Source organism: Felis catus, chromosome B2, assembly GCF_018350175.1.
Source record: "Felis catus isolate Fca126 chromosome B2, F.catus_Fca126_mat1.0, whole genome shotgun sequence".
Classification (NCBI taxonomy): Eukaryota; Metazoa; Chordata; class Mammalia; order Carnivora; family Felidae; genus Felis; species Felis catus.
In genome coordinates this window covers 36,183,908-36,197,808 of record NC_058372.1, presented here as the reverse complement: position 1 = coordinate 36,197,808, position 13,901 = coordinate 36,183,908, and the positions used below count along the sequence as shown (strand labels likewise).

At 48.3% G+C, this 13,901-nt stretch overlaps 1 pseudogene; it reads right to left on the bottom strand.

Annotated features, from left to right (window-relative positions):
- Positions 1–13,107: 13,107 nt before the first annotated feature.
- On the bottom strand, positions 13,108–13,443 carry LOC101084029 (annotated as a pseudogene).
- Positions 13,444–13,901: the final 458 nt, after the last annotated feature.

Below are 13,901 nucleotides of genomic sequence, written 5' to 3'. Positions count from 1 at the left end.
AATGCTCTTCATGACCCATCAAAATGCACAGAAATGTCTCCATCTTCCCCAGCCTCCTAGGCCCCTGCCAGCAACATGCCTCCTCCCTGAGACACTAAGAAGGTCTCACTGAGTTTATCCCACCCAAGTCATAAACACTGGAGGCTTTAAGAAAATGCACCCCTATCTACCCCTTGTGTGCCCCCAAATCTCTTTCCCTTTTCTTCCTACCTCCTTCCCCTTCCATTCTCCCTCTCACTTCCCCTATCCTTCCTGGGATAGAGAGAGAACTGGCCAGGCAAATACCTTCTCCCCCCCACCCCGCCCCCGGTGGCGGGGGGGGGGGGGGAAGAGGAGGGGCACCGAATGCAAACATCCTTCCCTCCTTCGGACACTCAGGACCTCTCCCTCCAAAGTAAGGGAGAGTGGGTCAGGGTCTGTGTCTCCATCCCTACCTTCTTCCAGGATGCAAAGCCAGAGTTTTCTTGCCTATCCAATCTTGGCCCTGAGTCTTTAAATGGTATATATGACTAGGGCGCCTGGGTGGCTCGGTTGTTAAGTGCTCTGACTCTTGGTTTCAGCTCAGGTCCTGATCTCACAGGCTGTGAGTTCAAGCCCTGCCTGGGGCTCCACACTGGGTATGGAGCCTTCTTGGGATTTTCTCTCCCTCTCTCTCTCTGTCCCTCTCCTGCTCTCTCTCTCTCTCTCTCAAAATAAATTAATAAATAAATTTAAATGAAATATATTACACATTTATTTCCTTATTTATTCATTTTCTTTTTTGTAGAGGAAAATCTTAAGAGTATAGCTTGAAGAGTCTATATATATACATAAAGAGAATACACACACACACACACACACACACACACACACACAAATACCCTTGTAACCATCAATCACTTAGATCTAGATAGCAAACGTTTCTAGCACCCGAAAGACCCCCTTCATGACATAGTCCTGGTCTATGTCCATCCCACCCCCTACCACCTCGAGGTAACTATTATTCTGATCTCTATCACCACAGATTAAGCTTGCTTGTTAGTGAACTCCGTATACATACAACCATGCAGTAATACACTTTTGTATCTGGCTTCTTTTGTTCAACATTTTGTCTGTGAGATTCATCCATGTTGCTGTTTGTAGCAGTAACTCGCTATTTTTCATTGCTATAGAGTACTCCCTTGAACGCTGATACCACAGTTCATTCAAACATTCTCTTGATAGCTATCTGGGTTGTTTTAGTTTTTGGCCATTGTGAATAAAGCTCCAGAACATTCTTGTACCTGTTATGGTCTGCACATTAAGAGCAATGTAACCTGTGTGCCCGGGTGGCTCGGTGGTTAAGCATCCGACTTAGGGTCAGGTCATGATCTCGTGGTTTGTGAGTTCAAGCCCTGCATTGGGCTCTGTGCTGACAGTCAGAGCCTGGAGCCTGCTTTGGATTCTGTGTCTCCCTCTCTCTCTACCCCTCCCACCCTCTAAAAAAACAAATAAACATTAAAGTCTATTTGTTTAAAAAAAAAAAAGAGAGAGCGGTGTAACCTTGGGCAAGTGCGATACTATGATTTGTAAGAAATGTTTGTAAGAAATGGTTTCTAGCTCACAGCTCCCAAATGCTTGGCCAATGCTTGGACTTTCCTGAGTAGTGAGAGCAACGGGAGCATCATCATAATATTTAGTCTCTTGTCCTCAGTTCCTTAAATGGCTTCAGAGCCATAAATGTGACATGAGTGTCTTATTATTCATAACAAGCCTCTTTCCACCACACCTGAGTTTGTGTTCATGCGGTAACTTTTGGAAATCTTCTAAGGATGGGGGCTGGTTGCCAGGGGAGCCAACCTTGAATAGAAAGCTGGAACTTTCAGTCCCGGCCCCTGATTTCCCAGGTGGGGAGAAGGGCTGGAAGTTGAATCAATCATCAATGGCCAATGATTTAAGCAATCATGCCTATATAATGGAGCCTCCATAAAAACCCCAAAAAGGAGGGATTCGTAGAACTTCCACATGCACCATGCCTGGCCCCAAGCTCCACAAGGACAGAAGTTCCTTTGTTCCTCTGCATCTCTACATTTGCCTGTGAATTCATATCCTTTAATATTCTTGTAGTAAACTGGTAATCAAGAGATTTAAACAGGTTTCCTGAGTTCTGTGAGCCACTCTAGCAAATCAATCAAACCCAAAGGAGGGGGCTGTGGGAACCTTTAGTCTATAGCCAACTGGCCAAAAACACAAGTAACGACCTTGGCTTGTGATTGGTATCTGAAGTGGGGGGTTAGGAGGTAGGGAGGTCTTGTGGGAATGAGCCTTTAACCTGTGGGGTCTGATGCTGCCTCCAGGTAAATAGTGTCAGAATTGAGTTGAATTGTAGAATACCTAACTGGTGTTGTGGAGAACTGCTTGGTGGTATGGGGAACCCCCACCCCAACCCCACTGCCACCACTTTACCCATACATTGGATGGTGGGTGCAGAAACTTTTAGCAAGGTACCTAAATTCTCTGAGCCCCAATTTCCTTATCTCTAAATGAGAGAGAGGGAAGATGTCAACTGTTGACTGTCCTGTTAGGTGATCACAAGGTGATCATGAGGTAACACATGCAAAGTGACCAACACAGCATCTGGTACACAGTAGGTGCTTAATAAGTGCCATTTCCTCTATCTATAATTTGTTGGGAGCTGGGAAAGGAGGTTGCAGTGTATAATTTCCAGCCGGAATTCTGAGGTCAGAAAGCTATCTCAATAGCAACCATCACCCACAACAAAATAATCCTAACAACACTGGTGACTGCTTACTGAGCACTCGTGTGGCCAGTGCTGTGCTATAGATTTTACTGTCATTTCTGCCATCATCCATAACTGCTCCCTGAGACTCAGTTGTCTGTGGCTTTTCATTCTTCCTAGAGCATCATCAGGAATGATTTTCATTTTACAACTGGGGAAACTGAGTCACCGAATAATTGAAAGGATTTGCTGCAAATCATTCATTCATTTGGCCTGAGAGTAAAGAGAAGTCTCTTTTACTTCTGTACCTTCTTGTACTCAGCAGAGGATCTGACTCAGGGTGGAAGCTCCTATTTGTGGATTAAATAGAAAATGAAGACTCTTCTGTGCTCAAGCCTTCCTTCTGGGGAACCTTTACCAGGGAATTATGACTGCCACTCTCTGCACATGATTTTCCCCCTAGAGAGGCCTCCCTTGCTGTAAACTGTCATGCAACAAGCAATGAGGATCTTTACAGCCACTTCTGAAAGTGAACTGGGTCGCCTCATTTGCTCTTGCCTCAAATATGGGAGAATCCAACATCCTGGGCTGATAGCAAACTCCCAGGGATTGTCACATTTGGCCTCTGGCCTGGGATAGGTCCTAACCAGGTCAATGGCCTGCCTGCCCTCTAAAGCCCTTTAAAAAGGGGCTGCCTTCTCTAATGCTGGGGGAGGAAGCCAAGGAGACGTTAGGCTGGGTGTGCAGTGGGGACCGTGCTGGATACCTGACTCCAGTGTGACTTTCTCCGTGGCCTGAGTGGCTTCTGATGGCCTCTCTGGACCCTGCTTTTCTTGTCTAGGACAGGTCTGGATGAATACACCCACTGCGTTGTGTGCTTTGGAAGAGAGGTAGGGGTAGCTGTGCTCCATTCCAGAGACTTGGGTAAGCCAGCGTATGTGTGTGTGTTGGGGGGGGGGGGGTAGTGGAGGTCGCCACGGCTCTGCTCAAGGCCTTGGGCCTTAGAGGCCCCACAAGGCTTTCTTTCCCTCCTGCAGCCATTAGGAGGAGGGGCTACTGATTGGGAGGCTGTGGGCCGCTAATGAGCCCACTGAGGACCTCAGAGACAGCTCTGATGGTGCTAAAGGGCTTCCCTGAGTTTCCTTAAAAGCCCTGGTGGCAGTGAAGCCTCCATTAGCCGGAGGATTAATCACCAGACAGGTCTCGGTCACCCCCTTTCAAGGTGCCCCCAGCTGCTCCCAGCTGGACCTGCTGCCCCTGCTGTGCTCTTCACGTTTAGAGATGCCCTCACCCATGACCTGCCCTATCTGGTCTCAGATGAGGCAGCAGAGTAGGGAAATGGGAGCCTGCGGGCCTGGGCCTGGGGGACATCAGAGGGACCGAGAAATGGGGGATGGAGACCTGCAAAATAGGGGCCGGGGCCTCTAGGGAGTGATCACAGAGGTTTTGACAGACCCCTAGGGGAATGCAAATGATATGCAAAATATGCAAACCATTAGTGGTTAGCTGTGGGTCAACAGCTCGGGTCATTTGAGTAATAAGTTGACAGCTCTGTGCTCTAAGCCTCTGATTAGGCCCAGGGGAGGGTCAGGCAATGTGGCCTCTGTAGGCCCAGACCAGGACTTCTGACCCCTCAGCTGGCCAGCCCTTCTAGCACCCTCCCAGGCCACCTGCCCTGGGAAGTGAGAACTTCAGGCAGCCAGAGGCTCAGAGAAACCCCTGTTCAAGTTGCAAAATGCCTCACCCTCTCCAGAGCCCAGGGCAGTCCTTAGTCCTGAGGAGGCCAGGCCAGGCTCCAATTCCCATCTCCCCCTCTCCCCTTGGGGAATTCCCGCCCCCCCCCCCTTGCTTTACCCTGCCCTTTCCTCTCCAGCCTCTCAGTCCCTGTCTCTTTCCTGTGCCTGGTCTCTGGATATCCCCATCTCCTGCCTGCCTCTCCACCTATTATTCTAGTGACCTTTCCTCAGTGCTCTTGGTGGAAAATTTACCAACTTCAATGCCCTTGTGACTCAGCCACCTAATTTGCACCTGGTTCTTATCTTCTGGGTACAGAGAGCCCAGCCAGCCCGGGGGGTGGTGGTTGGAGAGGGAATAGGACCTGCTCCGTCATCTCACTTCATCGAGAAAGCCCACAGCTGCCAGTCACACCTGCCTCTGAGGGCAGCATGGGGGGGGGGGGGGGGGTGAGAGGGCACCTTTTCCATCTCCCTGCCTCCCACCAAGCCATGCTGGATGTGCAGACAGGCCTTTCCATGCTGGTAGGACCCAGGAAGGTTGCACACCTTTCTGAACACCCCGGCCTGCACCCTGACACCCATTTGAGGGGGAAAATTCTTCCTGGAGTCTTTGCCATGGCATGGGGAGAGAAGAGAATTAGTCAATATTTGCCAAGTCCAGGCAGTATGCCTGGCGGTGCCTAGGTATCATAAGATGAAGTATGTGTGGGGGAGGGGCAGCAGGCAGGATACCTTCAGAGAGGCCACCTTCTCAATGTTCCCTCCTCAATGTGCCCTGCCAGCAAGGGAGGGTCTACAGTCCTGGCAGGGCTGTGTAGGGGGGGATCCTCCTTCTTTGGGAAGGTGAGAGGCCCTGAAGCAGGGCAGGGAGAGGCTACTGGCCCCACTTTCATCCCAGGAGACCGGGCCCCAGGGTCTGACCCTCTGTTGTGGTGGATGTGGATAGCAAAAAGCAGGCAGTTGTGAGTGGAGGCCAGCAGCATCCCCCAGCAGCTCCTACACCTGCTCCCTCTGGTGCAGACTCCAAGGAGGGTGAGCTGAGGTTGGTGTTGTCCTGCATGGGAACTCTGGGAGCCAGACATGTTGTGGGGGGGTGGCGGTGACGGTGTTTGTTCCTCATCTGACCTTATCTGCTCCCAGTTTCTTTCATCACTCTCCCTTCCCATCCTAGAAACAGAGGCCAGGAGGGGAAGAGGAAGCACCTGGAAGGTCTGGGCCTCTGAGCCTTGAGGACAGCTGGGGCTTCCTGCATGGAGTTCCCTCATCTGCAAAATGGGAATTGTCCTGCCTGCCTCTCAGGTGGTGGCAATAACCAGATGAGAATGTTTTTTACGGGCCCTGGGGACTTTATGCAGCTATGCAAAGCTAAGGTCTTGAGTGCATAGCGTCTCTCAAAGATTGCTTTGCATTCTGAGCACTCTGTGACACACCGTCTTCCTGCTGGCCTCTCCCCTTCCCCCCCCAACCTCTGGGATGGAGACCCCCATTTCCCAGTCGTTTCCTTCCCTCCCAATCCAACCCCCCACTCAGCAGTGTCCTTTGTGACATTGCTAGACTGGCTGAAGATCAGACCCCCACCTCCCAGAGGCCTCTCCAGGGTGTGAGCAGCATCAGCTTTCCAGCAACCCCCACTGCGGTGGCCCAGACACCGCTGGCTTCCCTGACCTTCAGGCAGTGCCCGGACCCTCTTTCATCTCTTCTATCCGCTTCCCCCCACCTCCAGCCTCCACCCTCCCTGCTTGCTGCCAGGCTATAAGGCTGGCTAGCTCTGCAGCCCCGAGGGGGGATCGGGTGCGTAGAAGTGGCTGCCCGGCTCCTCCCTGGGGCTGAGGAGGAATGAGCAACCTTTCCCTTCTCTGACTCGGCAACGTGAGCCCCCATCTCTCAAACTGGAGCAGAGGAATGTATAGCTGAGAAGGAGCCTGCAGAACTTGTCTGGATTCTGGGAATCCTGAGGCCCAGGATGCTTCGCTGGGCTGGGCCTGAGGCTGGAAGGGGTGGAAAAGAAGAACAAATAGATAGAGCCTGGATTAGGATGCTCACTCAGCTCAGCATCAAATTTACGGGGCACCAAAAAAAACCTCAGCAGTTGGCACTTGGGTGGCTCAATCAGGTAAGCGTCTGACTTTGGCTTAGGTCATGATCTCATGGTTCTTGGGTTCGAGCCCCGAGTCAGGCTCTGTGCTGACGGTTTGGATTCTGTGTCTCCCTCTCTCTCTGCCCTTCCCCTGTTTGTGCTCTGTCTCTCCGTCTCTCTCTCAAAACTAAATAAACATTTAAAAAAATGTAAAAAAACCCCAGTAGTAAAGAGAAATATTTTCATGCAATATCTAAAAAAATCTAAATTAATGCAAAACAAAATCCATGATTGTCATAGGAAGAAAAATGCTTTCCCCCTCCACTCCCACTCCACCCACCAAGGTCTGTGTCCTTATCCAGAATGTGTGAATGTGTTAAGTTATATGGGAAAGGGGAATTAGGGTTGTGGGGGAATTACTATTGTTAATCAGCTGGCCTTAAGTTAGTGAGATGAGCCTGGGTTGTCCAGGTGCGACCATTGTCATCACAAGCGTCCTTAAAAGTGGAAGAAAAAGGCAGAAGAGCCTGAAGAAAATGTAATCACAGGAGCAGAGTCAGAGTGATATGATGTGATGCATTGTGATATGATGAAGATCCCACTAGCTTTGAAGACGGGGTGGGGCTACGAGCCACAGAATATAGGTAGCCTGTAAAAGCTGGAAAAAGCAAGAATATAGATTTTTCCCCCTGAGGCTTCAGAAGTAACTAAAGTCCTGCTGACACCTGGGTTTTTGCTCAGTGAGCTTGATGTCAGACTCTGTCCAAAGGAAATGTAAAATAATAAATTTGTATTGTCTTGAGCGGCCAAGTTTGCAGTGATTTGATACAGCAGCAATAGGAACCTAATATAATAATGAGCCAAATATTAACATTTTAAATAAAAACAGGGTCAGGAGTCTCCAGGCTCCTGGAGAGGGTATACAGATACACATATTAAGATCTTGAATGCCTGAAATGTCTTTATTCTACCCTCCCTTTGTTGATAGTATTGCTGGGTATGCAATTCTAGACAGGAAGCCATGTCCCTTAGCATTTAAAATGCATTGATTCATTATTTTCTAGCTTCTACTGCTGTGGTTGAAAAATCTGAGTCCATTATGGTTCCTTTCCCTTTCCAGGTGACTTTTGTTTTTTTAATCTCTAGAAGTTTGTAGGATTTCTTTTTTTATCACTAGTGTTTTGAAATTTTATAATGATGTGGCTTTATAGAGGTCCTTTCCTGTCCATTGTTCTGGATGATCTCAAGCATGTCTCTTAGTATTGGGAAAGAAATTTTCTTATATTACTTCTTTGCTTATTTCTTCCCTCTATATTCTGTTTTTTTTTTCTTCTTCTTCCTTTTCTGTTACTCCTACAAGACATATGTTGGATCTTCTCAACTGATCTTTGAATTTTCTTATTTTTTCTCTTCCATTTTCCCACTTTTTGTCTTTTTATTGTACTTTGTGGGAGATTTCCATAAATTTATTTCTACACTTTTTTAAAAAAATTTAAATATTTTTATTTATTTCTTTTTGAGACAGAGAGAGACAGAACATGAGCAGGAGAAGGGCAGAGAGAGAGAGAGGGAGACACAGAATCTGAAGCAGGCTCCAGGCTCTGAGCTGTTAGCACAGAGCCTGATGAAGGGCTTGAACTCACAGACTGTGAGATCGTGACCTGAGCTGAAGTTGGACGCTTAACTGACTGAGCCACCCAGGTGCCCCTATTTCTATAATTTTATATTGAAATTAAGTAGCTGTCCTTTTATTTTTATTTTTACTTTTTTTTAAATGTTGGTGACTGACCCAATTTTTTTAATGTTTATTTATTTATTTTTGAGAGAGAGACAGAGAGTGCAAGCACGGGGGCGGGGGGGGGGGGGGACAGAGAGAGACAGAGACACAGAATCTGGAGCAAGCTCCAGGCTCTGAACTGTCAGCACAGAGTCCAATGTGGGTCTTGAACCCACTAGCCACAAGATCATGACCTAAGCTGAGGTCAGATGCTCAACCGACCGAGACACCCAGGTACCCCAAGTAGCTATCCTTTTAAATTATTTTTCATTTTTTTTTTTTTTTTTAAATTTTTTTTTCAGTGTTTTTTATTTATTTTTGGGACAGAGAGAGACAGAGCATGAACGGGGGAGGGGCAGGGAGAGAGGGAGACACAGAATCGGAAACAGGCTCCAGGCTCCGAGCCATCAGCCCAGAGCCTGATGCGGGGGCTCAAACTCACGGACCGTGAGATCGTGACCTGGCTGAAGTCGGACGCTTAACCGACTGCGCCACCCAGGCGCCCCAATTATTTTTCATTTTTAAGAACACTTTTTTCAGAATGATTCCTTTTATAGTATTTTGTTCTTATTACATGGATACAAGTGCCCCAAGTAGCTATCCTTTTAAATTATTTTTCATTTTTAAGAACATTTTTTTTCAGAATGATTCCTTTTATAGTATTTTGTTCTTATTACATGGATACAACATATTCTCATCTCTCTGGAAATAAGTTTTATATTGCTTTTTATTTTGTAAGTTCTCATCAGCTTCCTGCATGGTTTCCATTTTGTCAGATTTCCTTTCTTTTCTGCTTTTCTGTTTGGTCTTCATCTTTCAAACTGAAGACTCTGCACACATGTGATGATCCCTGCTATCTGTTCATACTTAAAAGCGGGTTACTAGGGAATCATCTGACAGCTCTATGGGAAGGCTGTCCTTCCCACCCAGTGGGCCTCATGGGTAGGTGATCAGGTGGGGACTTAGCTGCTTCATTGGCAGATGCCCAATGTCAGCACATATAGACTTTTCTCTTAAGACAGTCAGTTTCTCCAGGGAGAGGTTCTCCAATCTCCTCCAGGGAGTATAAACCTGACTGCCAGCATGCTTAGAACTGAGTAGGGAAAGAGAGCTGGAGTCCCGCTGTTCGGAGAACAGCCTGTCACTTATCATCTCTTCCAGTAAAATACCTGCAGTGAGTTGTTTGGCTCCCTAAAAGGTGCCCAAGTTGCAATTCCTCGAACCTGCCAATGAGAACATATTTGGAAAGAGGATCTCTGTAGATGTAATTAAGCTAAGGATCTTGAGATGAGGTCATCCTGGAGTGTCAAGGTGGGCTCTACATCCAATGACAGGTGTCCTATAAGTGACCTACAGAGAACAGACACACAGAGAAGAGGAGACTTCCATGTGAGGATAGAAGTGGAGTTTGGAGTTATGTGGCCACAAGCTAAGGAACCCCCAGAGTCACTGGAAGTTAGAAGGGGGCAAGGAAGGATTCTTCCCTTGAGCTCTTGCAGGGAGCACAGTTCTGCTGACACCTTGACATAATTCAGACCTCTAGATCTGTGAAAGAATACATTTCTATTATTTTCAGCCATGAAAATAATTTTTGATTGTGTGTTATGACAGCCCTAGGAAACTTGTATAGCACCTTACTTCCAGCTGGCCTGTTATTCGTGAGACTGGAGGTCCTTTGGTTCAACCCCTCCTGGGAATAAACATCCAGGCTTCTGCTGGGGTGGGGACAGGGTAACTGACTGAGGTCTGAGAGGAGGCCAGAGGAGGGTCTAACTGCTCTTACTAAAGACTTTTATTGAGAGACAGAGAGAGAGAGAGAGAGAGAGAGAGAGAGAGAGAGAGAGAGAGAGAGACATTGATTCCCAAGCAGGCTCCACGCTCAGCATGGAGCCCAAATCCAGGCTCCATCCCACAACCATGAAATCATGATCTGAGCCGACACCAAGAGTTAGACGCTTCACCAACTGAGCCACCCAGGTGCTCCCCACCAGAGACTTTTTATTTTTATTTTTTTTAAATGTTTATTTATGTTTGAAAGAGAGAGAGAGTATGCCTGAGCGGGGGAGGGACAGAGAGAGAGGGAGACAGAGGATCAGAAGTGGGCTCCACCCTGACAGCAGAGAGCCCTTATACGGGGCTCAAACTCACGAATTGTGAGGTCATGGCCTGAGCCGAAGTCAAATGGCCAATCAGCTGAACCACCCAGGCACCCCTCTTTATTCTCTTTTTGTGATTTTGTTTTTTGCCTTTAAAAAGATAAATGTGCATATTCATTTACATTGTTTAACCAGAAGATTCATATTCTTCATTTTAATGATTGGGGTTTGACTGCTATAAGGAAGGCCACACACTCTCTACTTTGCCACAGACCTCTCCACTCCCTGCAGTTCTATATCTAATCTGATTTGCACATTTGTGTTTCCCACCTGGCTTGCCCCTGTAGGCATCTACATTTGTTATCACCGGTTCAAGTGCCTCCAGAGAACCACAGTGAAGGAGGGGGATGGGTATTTGGCAAGACAACTTCTAATTCTCCCCACTTTAAAGATCCTAAAACTGAGCTGGAGACATAGAAAAAATTATAGGTAGAAGATGGGGTAGGAGAGGAGGAACTTAAGGATGGCTCACCTTGGCTTGGTTGAATATCTAATTCCTGGTGTGTATAACCTACTGGTTCCTGTTTTTCTAGCCCCCTGCCTCAGTTTCCCCATTTGGCTAATAGGCACAATCATCTATGCCCAGTGGAGTGAGGTTGGCATGGTGAGATAAGACATAAAAAGCCTCAACAGAAGGAAAACTGAGAACTTTGCTATTTTTCACATCTATCTGTAATAAGTTATCTTGATTGGCATTGAATTGATTACTCAGATACATCTGCTTTCCCCATTGGAATTAACCACCTGGGCCACCTTAGCCCGGAATGTTGTTTGTTGGAAGGAGAGATCTTGATTTTAAGAGTCAATGGTTTGGGAATCCTACAAACTGGTGCTTCTCAGCTGGGAGACCCAAACACCATACCCTGGGTTCCTCAGCAGTCCCCAAGTCAATGCTGGAGGGTGTCGGCTAGGAAGACACAAAAAGCAGTAAGAGCGATTCTGGGAGGACTAGAGATGCAATGGTGGTTGAGGCCAAGGTCTGAGCTCAGGGCTCTGTGGTGAGTTTTGGAGGGAGATACTGAGCAGGTGTTGTTGGGGGGTGGGGAGGGGAGAGGGAGAGGGAACTAGTTCTCCAATAAGGGCCGACCAAGCAGTGGTGAAGTGTTTAACATCTCCTCTTTCTCCCATCCCTCTCCTCCTCCCCTAAAGCCCCCAGGGTCCCAGCCATACCTTCACACAGTGTAGGAGTTCTGATCAGTGGGGGTTGTTGTTTGGATTGAGTTGAATGGCTGTACCTCAACAATCTCTGTCCTTCCAGGAGAACGGAATCCGGGGAAACAGCGTTCAGTATTTCAGGCCATTAACTGCTCTCTCCAGATCAGCCAGGGGCAGCCACCGTCACCACCCACCAGGACCATGATACCGGTTCTGGACAAGGGGAGCCTGGAGCCAAGAGGGAAAAGGGAAAAAGCAGAATCTGACAGCCCTAAGCCCTGCCACCTTCTCTTCCTCTTTTCCCCTCTCCCCTGTCTCCTGCCTCTCCCTCGCCATGCCCCAGGAAGCACCAGACACAATCAGCAACTTTCATTTTTTTTAAAAAGAAAAGGCACTTTAGGGCTTTTACGGAGGAGGCTGTGGCCCATTAAGACACAAATTAAATCTTTGTGGGAATAACCAGAGTGCAAATTCCCAGTGTGAGGACCGCCCCTCCCCGCTACAGCTGCCCCCAGCCTCAGGCTTCCACAGTCCTGAGCCCCACCTCCCTCCCTGCAGGATTTAAAGTGCGTCTCAGGGGTTGAAGGAAAACTAATCAGTCTTGGCATTGAGTAGGTCTTAGGGCAGGGCTAGAAAGGGGTAGGAGGAGAGAGAAAGGAGCAGGTGAGAGAGTGGAGGGGTAGGGGGAAGGGCAGAGGAAAGGAAGGAGCCAGCCAGACACTCTGACACTCTATGTGTTGTTTTATTTAGCCCTCTCACCAAGTGTAGGAAGGAACTATTGTTATCCCCATTTCACAGATAGGGAAAAAATGAGCCTCTGAGAAGTAGCGTGGCCAAGGTCATGCTGCTAATGCCAGCTGGGATTTGAATCTCCTTTTAGAGAGTTGCAGAGGAGAAAAGGGGGAGAGAGGGGCACCTGGATGGCTCAGTCGGTTAAGCGTCCGACTTCGGTTCAGGTCATGATCTCGCGGTTTGTGAGTTTGAGCCCCACTTTGGGTTCTGTGCTGCCAGCTCAGAGCCTGGAACCTGCTTTGGAGTCTGTGTCTCCCCCTCTCTCTGCCCCTCCCTGGTGCGTGCTCTGTCTCTCTCTCAAAAATAAATAAACATCTTTAAAAAAATTTTTTTTTGTTTTTTTTTGTTGTCGGGTTTTTTTTTTGGTATTTTTAATGACCGAAACAGATTTAAAACCGCAGCTTCTGGAAGAACCATTTGTTCTTGCTGGTCTTGTACCTCTCCTCGAACTTGACCTTGGCCTCTCATCAGACCTTGCATTTAAGAGCAGGGTCTCTGGGGGCACCTGGGTGGCACAGTCGGTTAAGCGTCCGACTTCAGCCAGGTCACGATCTCGCGGCCCGTGAGTTCGAGCCCCGCGTCGGGCTCTGGGCTGATGGCTCGGAGCCTGGAGCCTGTTTCCGATTCTGTGTCTCCCTCTCTCTCTGCCCCTCCCCCGTTCATGCTCTGTTTCTCTCTGTCCCCCCAAAAAAAATAAACGTTGAAAAAAAAATTTTTTTAAGAGCAGGGTCTCTGAAGACATCCTTGTTGACAACAGTTTTGTCCAAGGGGCTATCCCCAGAGTACCTTGTGGGCATGAAGTGATTGTAGTTATAAACTTTCACAAAAGACTTGATCTTTGACCTCTTGGCGATTTTCTTCTTGCCCATGGCAGCTGTCACTTTGCGGGGATAGAGGTCAATTCCAGCCACCAGAGCATGGCTGTAGGGACAGTCTGAAGTGCCATCATCGATGTTCTTCCCGATGGCCGCCTAGCGTCCCGAGTAGCGTCCGGCCAGGACCAGCACCACCTTCCCGGGTTTCATGAATTTGCCCATCTCGACACCAGCTACTCGACCCTACAGCAGCAAGGAAGAAAGCCCACTCTTAAAACTTTTTTAAAAGAGAAAATGGGGAGAGAGCTACATGCACGCTGTTCCCCTTCTTTCATTCCCCCCTTCCCGTCCCCCTTTCCAGCATTTCTCTGTAGTCTGAGCATTTCACAGGAGCCAGGAAGTCCGTCTAATTGCACCTTCCTGTGAATGGTCACTCTTGAGGGTCCCACAGAGAAGGTGTGCTTTATTTGGTCCAGGGCACTAGAGCACATATGGTACCCATGGGTGGGTGGGTATTGGGTGAGGGACCATCAGCCAGTCTACCCAATGAACCTGTTGGGAGCCATGCCAGGCTGAGGGGTTTGGTCATTGGAGTTGGACAAAGTGGGACAGGCAGAGACTGAAAAGACCTTGGGCCAGGCAGTCTCCACGGTGGGGGGGGTGGGGAGCCAGTGGGGAAGAAGATGGGGAGTGGG